At 40.1% G+C, this 12,747-nt stretch overlaps 1 protein-coding gene across 1 annotated transcript in view; it reads right to left on the bottom strand.

Annotated features, from left to right (window-relative positions):
• The window catches only part of LOC143676488 (uncharacterized), a 339,453-nt gene that overhangs the window by 307,342 nt on the left and 19,364 nt on the right, over window positions 1–12,747 (bottom strand). Inside the window, exon 2 of the mRNA XM_077151989.1 lies at window positions 5,808–5,882. The gene's annotated coding sequence lies outside the window, so the exon portion shown is untranslated. The remainder of the gene's footprint in view (window positions 1–5,807; window positions 5,883–12,747) is intronic.

The following is a 12,747-nucleotide window of genomic DNA, read 5'->3' on the forward strand; positions in this document are numbered from 1 at the left end:
ACAAGAAAAAGCTGAGGATTTGGCTCAAGACTTAATAATAAGGGTAGCAGAGCTGCAGAGAAGGTTGAGTTTTCTACCTTAGTAAGTCATTTATATCAAGATCAGGGTCCTGGTTAGGAAGGAGTGGGATCCTGAGACTTGATGACAATGTCGGAATTGATGCTCTCATATCTTAAATCACCAAATTCCCCTAAATCCTCTGGATTTGCAAAAGTGGACCACTTCTCCCTTGTTAAAGGCTAGTGTTCCCTTCTTGAGTAAAGACAATGCAAAAACCTCTATATGCTCCTCCCTCATAATTTATGCTGCTGAAATCCCTGGCCCCATATAATGACTAGGATTTGGTAAAACATAACCAGGATGGAAACATGCTGGGTCCACTAAGGGAGAAAAGGAACTGTACCCCAAAGGAGCTGCAGGACCTAGCCAGTATGCATCCACAAGATCCACAAAGGCTGGGAGACAATAGACAATACCACAGGGCTTGTAGATGTCTCTGGGAAGTTTGGAGAAATAGACAGCCCACCGTAATGGAAGGGATTGAAGGGCCTGGAGAAGTGTGAATCCCAGGGTGGAACTACTAGGGAAGACCAGAAATCCTAAGCCCACAGTGTTCAATGAGAAGGTTCAAGGATATTCAAAACAAGAAGTATACTGCTTAACATCATTTGGGTGGCCGACTTGGGGAATTTTGCTTCCCATCCCCACAACCCTAAACCCCTGCAATTAGAGATGGGGAACATTTCTACAAAGATCCATTGCAAAAGTTCCATAAAATTTTAAGCTATGGATTCCCTCCTGTTACTTTTGGCTGTTTATACAACAGACCAGCATTTCAGGAAAGTTGCCACCAAGCTGACAGTAGTAATTGGCCATGACCCTCAAAAGGAAGAAAGGCTGCTCCTTATCCAATATAGATAGAGAAGAATTTACCTGGCAAACAGATAACTCACTGGTGCCATTCTTGGAAATCCTCTGCCCCATTTTCATTGTAAATGGACAAACACAGCAGCCACCTTGTGAGAGGAGCAAGGTGACCGGTGACTCAAGATTCTTCAGGGACACGGATGTGTGTAAATAGGATTCATGGATAAATTAGATGTGAGGTAAGAGAAAAGGAGAGGGTTTAAGTTTGACTGCAAGATTTCTAGCCTTGGTGGCAAGAGAAATGGAGTTGTTATTAGGGCGGACACTGAGAGAAGCAGGTTTCAGGAAGGATCAGGAGTTACGTTTTGAACATGTTACTTTTGAACTGCCTGCTAGGTATCTAACAGATCTTTCAAGTAGCCAAATGGAGATATGCACTGAAATTCAGAAGAGGTTTAGAAGTTGTTTAAAATATCACTACAGAAAAGTTAAGGACTTTTCAGAAGGCTGCTTGTGTTCAGAGCAGTTGTGTCTCTCTCAGACAGCACAGGGTAGGCCAGACTTAGGAAGCCAGAACTCATCTTAGAGTGGCATCTGCCTCTTATTTGTTACATCTGCACTACTGTTTTTCCCCACACACCCTCTCCCTTTACCGTCTCCTCCTACCACCCTTGACTTTTAAAGGGAAATAGCACAAATATTCTTTCAAGCCAGTATTCTTTGCCCATTTTGGGTGTCTAAGAAGGCTTGGCAGTGATGGCTCTGAGCCAACACATTTTTCTAAGGAACAGATCATGGGCTTCCTTTTGTTCAGAAGCAAACAAAACAAAACAAACCACCCCCCGCCCCACCACCCTTCCTCCTTCTCGACATTTTCTTCTCTTCTTTTTCTTTAGTGTCCACCTCTCTGCAGATCTAATGCCACTTCTTGGGAAACCTATTGACAACTGGGAGGTTTCCATATCAGGTTGTGGGAATCAGAACTTTGCACACAAGTTCATCAGTGGGAAAAGTGACTGCTTGAGCAGGGCTTTACCTCCCATGGGCTTTGGTTTTTCTGTAAAATAGAGGGTTTGGACTAAATCATCTCCAAGGACCTTTCCAACTCTACAATTAACTATATTATATTATATTTTATATTTTATTATATTATATTATACTATATTAAGTATAAAATAATTTAAATGGGTCAAGAAATTTCAATGTTAATTTGAACCAAATGCAAAACTAGGCATAGTTTACATCAAGCTCTAATTATAATCATCTAAGAACTAGATCAGCAACCAGAAGATTCTCGGCACTCCTGGCATCAGCAACAATGACCTTCCAAGCTTTGTCAAGTCACCTGAAATGTGGTCTCTAAAGAAATAAGCAAGAAAACATTTACCTACCTCAGGGGAGTCTTTTGAAGACTTTATTTGTTAATTCCTTTTAAGTGCTTTGACTCAGCATAGCATGATAGACTATCAGTACTAGGGGTTATTATTTAAGTTTATGAGATTGTGTTTCCATTTGATGTGCTGAATGATTTCTGGGTTCATATTTTGAAGAGCAGGCAAGGATGCCAGAAGCTCCCTGGCTCCATACAGAGCTGACTTTTAAAAAAAAAAAATTTACATTCTATAAATATCAATCATTGAACCAACTTTTAAATATAAACTAATTTATTCCAGCAGTGAGTGGAAATTATTTTTATTAATATTAAAATCATTCTTCTCCCATGATAATAACTGTTAATATACTAAGAATATCCTCATGTTTACTTTGGAATTTCTGAAAAATATCAGAAAGAGCCACTGGGAAGGGCTAGAAAACCCCAAGAATAGAGTGAGAAGAAGCTATTTTAAAATGGTTAGTTTTCCCACGTATAGTCCAAAAAGGCATCAAAATAATGCCTGTGGAACTACAAAGCTTGGCAAGAAAGAACAAAAGTTCAAACAGAATTCCCTGGTCATTTATATAAATGATCAAAATGTGGTCATCTAATAAATAAATAGTCAAAGAAACATTGTGAGAATGTATCAATAGTTAAATATATAATTGTATACATTAAAATACTTATTCATATTACCCTACAAATCAAATCACAACTTCAAATAGCTGTCTCAAATGAAAAATTGCGTGGTTGCTAAAAAAAATTTATTTTTGCCAACGACACATTTACTGCCTGCAAAGCACTGGCAAAACTTATAGTTTGATAGGAAAAGTTGCAGTTTTCAGCAGACTACATTTCCCACATGATTTTCCTCACGCAGTCTCACTGGTGTGAGTGTGTCTTTATGGAGTTCTTAAAGACCTGGACAGGGAGTAGAAGAGGGTGGAAAACCCTCCCCCTCTCTGCATGGGACATGACTCCCAGGGGTGTGGACCTTCCTGGTAACGTGGGACAGAGATCCTGGAATGAGCTGAGACTCAGCATCAAGGGACTGAGAAAAACCCTAGAATGGGCTGAGAATTAACATCAAGGGATTGAGAGAAACTTCTTGACCAAAAGGGGGAAGAGTAAAATGAGGCAAAGTGTCAATGGCTGAGAGATTCCAAACAGAGTCGAGAGGTTATCCTGGAGGTTATTCTTATGCATTAAGTAGATATCACCTTGTCACCTTGTTGTTCAAGATGTAGTGGAGAGGCTGGAGGGAACTACCTGAAAATGTAGTGCTGTGTTCCAGTAGCCATGTTTCTTGATGATGATTGAACAATGATACAGCTTTCACAATGTGATTCTGTGAATGTGAAAACCTTGTGTCTGATGCTCCCTTGATCTACCATATCAACAAAAGATTAGAACATATGGAATAAAAATAAATAATAGGGGGAACAAATGTTAAAATAAATTTAGTTTGAAATGCTAGTGGTAAATGAAAGCGAGGGATAAGGGGTATGGTATGTATAACTTTTTTCTCTATTATCATTTTATTTCTTTTTCTGTTGTCTTTTTATTTCTTTTTCTAAATCGATGCAAATGTTCTAAGAAATGATGAATATGCAACTATGTGATGATAGTAAGAATTACTGATTGTATATGTAGAATGGAATGATATCTTAATGTTTTGCATGTTGATTTTTTTAATTAATAAAAAAAGTTAAAGAAAAAAAAGAAGAGGGTGGAAAAGCATGGAGATAAATACCTTCTTAAAAAGTAATCATTGATACCTTCCATTTTCTGATTCTGTTTCAGCCAAAAAAAATCAATTTCATTACATTTCTTTACAAATAAATTTAAAAGCTAAGTTCTAGACAAGAAAAAAGAGCTTTAAACCAAATGAAAAACCCTCTTTTGATCATGTGGCTGGCCATTTGTCTGTCATCTTCTGAACTTCCATTAAATAAATAGGGTGTCATTTTATTAAAATACATGCATAAAATATATTTATGTAGTAAGGTATACATTCGCCCGTGAAAATCAAAACAGAAGTAGCAGATGGTTCTGCTTCGACCCAAGAGACCACTCACTGAGCCAGCTAGAATGAAAACCGCCTTTATCTAGCACGAAGAGATGATATTTGAAATTCCTACCTCAATGCTTATTTAAATATCAAAATAGAAGAGGGTAAGGAAGATGGATTGATGCAAGTTGACATCCAATCATCAACGTCCCAAAGTCTGTCCATTCGCTCAGGCTTGTTCCAGGCCAAGCAAGAAGACAGCCAGATCAAATGTAATCCGTGGAAGCAGCAATGCATAGTGGAAGCACATTTCTCATTAGGTATCATGATTCATTTACACCCAAAGTCTAATTCAAACTCAGAGGCTGAAATCTCATCCTTTCATATTTTTCAAAAGGATATTGGTATGCCTTTTTATTTAAATTCAAACCTTCTTAAAATAAAAGCGTTGATATTTTCCATTATTATAAACATGGCTTTCATATAATAAAAGAGATCATTTGAATGACATGTTTACAACATAAAAATGCATCATATCAAATAGAAACGCCATAATTTACCTGCCCAACTCTTTACCAAAGAGTCCAGCCTATCTAGAGAAGAGCAGAAACGGACTGGAAGATGTACCTAACTCTTCCCTCCTAGCCTTACTGGAGCATTATTTTCATTGGATAATTCCCTGAAGAGCAGAGAGCCAGTTCTGTTCTTAACCTGCCTGCCGAGGTTAGGACCATAGTTTAATGGAGTGTATTCACCGCAACAGAATTCAACTACTAAGAAAAAAGCTGATCCATGTTAAGTTTATTCCAAAGGCATTCAACTCTAATAATAATGTAAATGGTATGGGGAAAATAAATGAGAAATGATAAATACAGCTCATCTCCGATAGTAATGCCAGCCTAGTTGGATATGAACCTTTTAATAAAATGCTCGTAAATGATGACAGTGGCAGGTGCTACCAGTGTTCCACCATAGCCCCTCTCATCCTGTTAGCATGCTCATGGTACAACAGCTCCCAGTGTGCTTTTAACTGCCCACAGCCAGAACTTGTCTCTCCTTGTCTGAGGGCTGCCCTCCAGCTGAGCCACTTGTCCTCCTTGAAACTTTGCTCGATAACACATTTTCACTTAGCCTCCCATTCTTCCAGTCACAAATCTCCACCCATTTACCCATTTTTTTCTGGAAACACTTCCTAATCCACATCTACAGGATTCTGCCTCAGGTTCTGCTTCTGAAGAATACAGTCTAAGACATTGGTTCTATACGCGAATCTAGGAAGCAAACTCTCAGGATGGAATTCTGAGGTTGATCACTTGATGACCAGGTGACAACAGGAATCCCCTTGTTGGAGGTAAGAATGGTGATTATAACCCATACCATGCTAGAGTGTGACCATCCATAAAATCTTCTGTGCCGGTTGGGATTGGATGCTTGCTCCCTCACAGTCCACCCCCACTTCCCTGTTGACTGTTCAACCAATCATTAGAGTCACAGTCCAACATGGGTCAACTGGAAAAATACTGTCTTTTGTAAAGGCAAGAATGAATTACTCACCAAAGGAGTTGGGGGACCTAGCTGATACAGATTCACAGGAACCAGGAGATCATCACTCAGAGAGGATCTTGAGTACTGAAACAAATAAGGGGCAGTGGGGAGAATGTAAGGCCTTATCATAGAGAGTTTATTGCTATGGGGGTACTCTTTTATGACAGGAGTCAACCCCTGGCAAAGATACCTGGAGACCATCTTATACACTGATAGAATGGTTCCTAGAACTTTGAAAAAATGGCATACACAATAAATGAGACAGAAATGTCAGAATTAGAGATAATGTACTTAGTAGCTTGAAGAATTCTTGCATTGTTTACTTGGTCTGTGAAGGAAAGGCCATCGTGGTAGAAAAGGCCAAGTGGAAATGGCATATATATAATTGGAACTTAGTTACTTTAAACAACACAAATGTATTATCTCACAGTTACCACGAGTCAGGAGTCCAGGCACAGCTTAGCTGGATCTCTGCTTATCACAAAGCTGCCACTGGCTGCAATCAAGGGCTGCGGTTCTCATCTGGGGCTTATGGGCCTCTTTCAAGATCATTCAGTTGTTGGCAGAATTCAGTTACTTGGAAGTGTGTGGCTGAAACCCATGTTTATTTGCTAGTTATCAGCTGGGGATCACTCTCAACTCCTAGAGGCCGCCCCACTCCACAGTAGGTTTAACATGGCTGTTTGCTTTCTTCCTTGAAAGAAGGAGGAGAAATTTTTCTGCCTTTGAAGGACAGACCTGATTATGTCAGTCCCACCAAAGATAACTTTTGATTAACTTAAAGTCAACTGATTTGGCATCTTCATTACATCTGCAAAATGTGATATCCCATCATATCTACAGGTTCCACCCACACTCAAGGTGAGGGGAGTGTATTGTACAAGGGCCTGCACGCCAGGAAGGTGGAATCTTAGAGGCCAGCTGAGAATTCCGTCTCCACACTTGGTTTAAACTTGCTCTTCCACAAGGATGGATGTCAGAGGAGAGATTGCCTATTCCCACTCAAAAACAAGGAATATCTGGCTTTAATAACAGATCAGTTACTGTTATGTGTTAGTATGAGACAAAAATAGACAGCTGACTCATTATAGCCTCACTAATGGTTGGTTCTGAAAAACTGTGGTAAGAGTTTATAAAATCTTTCTTTGGGTAGAACTTTGAGCAGTGTACCCAGCCAACTAATTTGGGTGCAGAAGGAAATACATCAAGGTGAAAATATACATGAGCCCACAGGCAATGACACATGAGTTGGTGATTTGCTGAAGAACCAGGAAGAACAAGATTGGAAGATAGAAGAAAAGGAGATCTGAGGAAAAGTCATGTGGCTATACTTGTGGGGGTGAGCATAAAGTGTATGGGTCTTTGTATCACATATATATACCCAGCAAAGACAACCACTGTAGAGGAGACATGGCACACAATAACATAGACAGGAAGATTCAACTGGTAGGTGTTATCCAGCCTCTTCCCTCAACCACTTTAGGGCTTCAATCGTGACCCAGGACTGGAATAACCATTCACAGAATAATGGAATGGAATCTGAGCATTGACCCCCACCCCCACCTCACTAAGGATGATCTGGCTATCCCTGCTGCTGAATGTCCAACTTGTTAACAGCAGGGACAAAAGCAGAGCCATTAATATACCAACAAGTCTCTTGGTGGCAAATTCATTACATCAGACCCCTTCAACCTTAGAAAGAGCAACAATATAATAATTTGTCCTAACCTAGATAGACAGATATTGTGGGTATGGATTTGCATTTCTTATTAGAAGAGCTTTGATCAACACCACTATCTGAGGTCTCCCACTGTCTGGTTTATACAACTGAGATCCCACATAAGATTACTTCAGACGGAGGGACCCGTTTTACAGCAAAGAAGTTATAAAAGCAGGCATATGATTGATCATAGGATTCACTGGTCCTACCATATGACATATCATCTAGAAACTACTAACCTATAGAACTTTGTAATAGCCATGTTATGACACCAACTTAGAAATGATACCTTATGAGTTTGAAACTTCATCCTTCAGGTTGAACCAATAGCCATTATGTGGTGCTCCCAATAAGTAAAACACACGAGCCTAAAAACCAAATGGTAAAGTTGGAGTGCCTTCTTTCACCATCACATCTAGTGATCCTCTTGGGGACTTTATGTTTCCATCTCTGCAATGTTAGGTTTAGTGTGTCTAGAGGTCTTGGTTCCTTGTGTGTGTAGGGGGTGTGGGGGGTGAGAGGGAAGGACATTTCCACCGAGGGAAACAATAAATGCTCCACCAAATGCAAAATGACAAAAGCCTGGTTGTTTTAGGCTCCTCTGCCCAGTAAACAAACAGACAAAGCAAGAAGTGGCCCTACTTCCAGGGATAATGATCCTGATTGTCATGAGAAGGTAGGGTTGCTGCTACATAATGGATCAAAAAGAAAGCCATCTGGAATTCAGAGGATCCCCTGGAGCTTCTCTTGGTGGTCTCTTGCCCAGCTTCAACCACAAGCAGGCAATTACAACAGAGGCACAGGAGTTAGGTCCCAGCCCACGCAGGGATGGATATCTGGATCACTCACTAGGCAAGTCACCAGATCTGCAGAAGTGCTGGCCCAGGCCTAGGGGAATAAAGAATCATGGGACAGAAAGTAGGTGATGAATAACAGGCGGACATCAGAAGAAACTGCAGCTCAGTCAACTAACCTTCCTCTTGAAGGTCTTTTTTTATATATACATAGGAATCAGTACCTGCCCAACCCTGAAGAGTCAGTGGACTGAGGCTACTATGAAGCACGAGAAGATCCAAGTGCTAAAGGGATAGACTGAGCGGATATTACCAGTGTTCCAGCCACATCCCCTTGGATTCATTACCATTTTCATGTATTCCCAGTGTGTACATGAAAGCTCCCAGTGCTCTTTCATCCCAACAGTCAGCGCCTGTTCTCTTTGTCCCACCTCTATCCTCAGGCTATGAGAACCCCCCTTGATCTACTGGCAGAAAAAACCTGAAAGGCTTTGGAATTTGTGTCCCCTGGAGATAACCCTTGACTTATGACAGATAGGAATGGAAGTACAAAATACATCAGCAATTCTGCCTGCCTGCTGGGATACCCTGGCAGCCTCTCTCTGCCAGACTTCCTCATCTGAATTACAGCACACAGAACACAAATACCATTCTAGCTGCATGGGAGAGAAGTTAATTCATTATCTACAGTGGATGCCCAGGGCATTAGGGCTTGATTGTCCTTGGAATTATTGAGAAAACTCTGAGGTGTAACCTACACTGCCACAGGAGACCAAAAACTCTGAACCCTCCACTGGGGAATTAGGCCAAAGTTACTTTTTATGGGAAATTGTGGGATGTCCTACCTTCCCTGGGCCTCCTTCCCTTTCTGGTCTCATTCTCCACACCCCCAGCAGTTTCTCCTGGGAATATCTTCTAATAAATCACTTTCACACAAGCCCTCATCTCAGGGTCTGCTTCTGGAAAACTCAGCTTAAAACATTAACCTTCAGAGCCTCTATTCTCTGTAAACCAGCTTGCACATTTGGAACCCAGAAAGTGGCTTCTGGGCTTAGAGATGAATAGAGTTTCAGAGTGGTGACCTAGTGGGCAGTGGGTGGGAGTGGTTCTCTCTATGATTACAGAAATTGAGGTGCAGGAAGAAGGAGCCTTGAATAAATATTGTTTAGTGTCACAGTATTTAAATTTACCCCAAATCAGAGCTTTTCAAAATATCTGCACAGCAAAAAAAAAATGTTTTCCCAAGCAAATTTTATAAAGTAAAGGTGATTAGTACATTATCAATTTTAATTGCAAACTGGTTAATGATTCAAAAAAAAAAATCCCCCTAGCACTTTAAGTGCTCTATTTTCAAGCTTTTTTTGTTCCTTTCCCCATTAATACACCAGATTGTTAATTTTGCAAGTTAACACTTAATAAGAACAGATTAATAAATAACAGTGAAGTGGTACAAGGAAGGAAACTGTGCTTTCTTTTAACAACTTCTATTAACTTCTGGTTTTCTCCTAGAAGGTTCAAAAATTCCAAAGGTTTACCCTTAAAGTATGAGAGTCGAAATATCAAGGTGGTGGAGTTCCATTTATGCAAAGTTGTTATGGTTTCTTTTCTTTGTTGTGTCTGAATTAAAATCTGATTCAGGAATGTCTTATATCCCAGATAATGTTTTCACATCCATCTTATACCAGAGTGTGGCATACAGAAGACTTTTATAAGCTACTGTTAAATAAATGACTAGATAATCAAACAGGAATAAAGAGAATAAAATCTGTTCAAAGAGGTATGAATTTCAGTCCATGAAATTGGCTGTACAAGAAATGTGACTGGCCTTATCTGTCAAAAGAATCTTAATCTTAATAATTTAGTTTCAAGCCCCCATTTCACTAGATTTCTTGGGGTTCTTCTGACTTCCTGAGGTCATGTTAAATTCTAGCAATTGAAAATAGCCTCATGCTAAAGTTATTTGTGCCTTTCTCCCCACCCCCCCCCACCCCTCCACCCCCCCACCCCCCCACCCCTCCACCCCCCCACCCCCCCCATAGACTGGGAAGTCTCAGGAGGCAGGGCCGAATCTTATTCCTCTTTCAAGTTCCAGGGCCTACCACAGCACCTGTGGTGAATGGGGCAATAAATAAGCACTGGTTGAATGAGGAACATAATTTGTCTTTTAGTTCAGCAGAGTCAAGGGCACTGTGATGAGGCGGCAATAGCTCGCAATGGGGGTCAAATGGACAGGTGCCAGAGTGAAATGCTGTTTCTTATTTTTGGCTTTGCCTCTTATTTGTGTAACTTTGGACAATTTGATTCTCCTCTTTCTGTCTCAGTTTCCTCATCTTTAAGAGCATCATCTCTGGAGCCAGATGACTAAATTCACATCTTGGCTTCTCCCACTTCTGGGGCAGGGGTGGGGAGGGGGCGGTTTATCCTCTCTATGCCTCCAACTCTTCATCTTTATAATAGCTACTGGTTACATTAAGTTGTGAAGAGAATTACATGAGTTTGTATTCGTCAAGTGTTTAGAACAGTGCCCAGTGCATACAATGTGCTAAAGTATTTGATAAATAAATAAAATAAATAGCTCTTCCTGTTACTATTTCAGCACCCATGCACCTATTTGAAAATTGATTAGTGCCCATACCAGCTTACAAGGATAAAAGAGGACAAGGAGGACTTATATTAATTTGGAATCTAATAAATAAAATATTTCAGTCTGTTTTAAGAGAGAATTCCAGATGCTAAAGATCACCTCTGATATGCTGGGCCTCCCTGAGTGTCTCTGAAGGACCTGTCCTGGGTCACACAACTGGTAAGTAGGTGGCAGAGGAAAGATTCAAACCCATGTCTGCTGAACCACAAAGATGGTGCTGAGCAGTGTTCTTTGGGAAGAATAATTGATGGTGTCAAAAAAAGAGGACAAGATCATCTAGGTTCAAGAATTACTTTTCTCATCAGAAGGCTAAGAAATTCCAACCGGAGTCTACTGAAGAGAGCAGCAGTACTAAGTGAATCAGTCATCAGTCAATCAATTAGTCAGTAATAAGAATTCAGTGATATGGACCATGTGCTAATGAGGTCAAAACCAAGGTGGGATTGTGTGCATGGCCCACAGAGTCAGAGCCTGCATTCCTAATATATTTACACCCCATTTCAATATTACACAAACAGCGGGCTCCATGCTCCCTGCGCTCCAGAGAGCTGATAAGCTAACTGGAAAAAACTAAAGTCTACTAATGCCCTAAGGAGATCCCATGAAAGCTAGACCTAAATAGCTGATGATTATAGGGCAAGGAAGCCAAAGTCCTAAAGTAAAATATCTCATTCATTTCTTTAAAACGCTTTGCCACACCTGGGAGGAAATATATCTGTCACTACAAAGTAGCATGACCCTTGAGCAGTTGATGACAGCTCAGCGAAATGAGCTAATCGCATCAATAATTAAAGGGAACTGAAAGAAGTGACCAAGCAAGATTTTTTCTTTTGTTTAATGTTATCCTAAGACATTAAAAAATACAAGAGTAAACATGTTAAAATGGGGTGTTTGTTTTTTATTCACTGGATTTGTGATCCTTTCCTGCATCTCTTCCCAGAATTAGCATGGACTGTATAATAGTTTCATTAACAATGCCTTTATTAGATTTTTTGGTTCCCCCACCCAGAATGTGTAACTGGAGTCTGTGTGTCTAAACCAATCTACACAAAGAAGTCATCAAATTATGAAATTTTTAATGTGATTAATCAGTATTTGAAAATGGCAAGGCATTCATTAGGGAGTAATTAAGCTATGATGCAAGAAGATAATTAGTAAATTGGGGACAACATGGGTTCATTCATTACTTTAAAACTTAAATAATGCTATTTATCTGTTTTCTTATAAGAGTGGCATTTTAAAAATTGCTGTTGAGATTTAGATAATCCCGTATTCTGTTTCTATGTATGTCCACACATGCACGTTGTTTTTCTAAAATAAATGTGAATACCCACTCTTCTAACCATCAACTTTTTCCCTTACATCTTGTCCTCAAGTGGAATGTTTTTCTCAGAAAATAGCCATGTCTCATACAAAGTAGGTGCCCTTTGAGTTGTAGTTCCTACCATTTATTGGCATCTTTGGCTATAGTGTTGTATTTGAGATGTATCAGTTAGCTTTTGCTTCAAAACAAACTGCTTCAAAACTTAGTGGCTTAAAACAACAATCTGCTGTTTAACATCGTTCTCTTGATTGGAAATTGGCAAGGCTCAGCTGGGCAAATCTTCTGGTCTTTCTGGGACACACTCACACATCTACAAACAGCTCATAGGTTGGCTGAGAGCTACTTGGTCCTCATTCACTTATCTGAAAGTTGAGTGACGTGATAGGGGTTGGCTGAGGAACATATCTCAGCATCTAGCACATTAGCTGCTTCCCATGGCAACATGGGTTCACAAGAAGCAAGGGAGG

Source organism: Tamandua tetradactyla, chromosome 3 (genome assembly GCF_023851605.1).
Source record: "Tamandua tetradactyla isolate mTamTet1 chromosome 3, mTamTet1.pri, whole genome shotgun sequence".
NCBI lineage: Eukaryota > Metazoa > Chordata > Mammalia > Pilosa > Myrmecophagidae > Tamandua > Tamandua tetradactyla.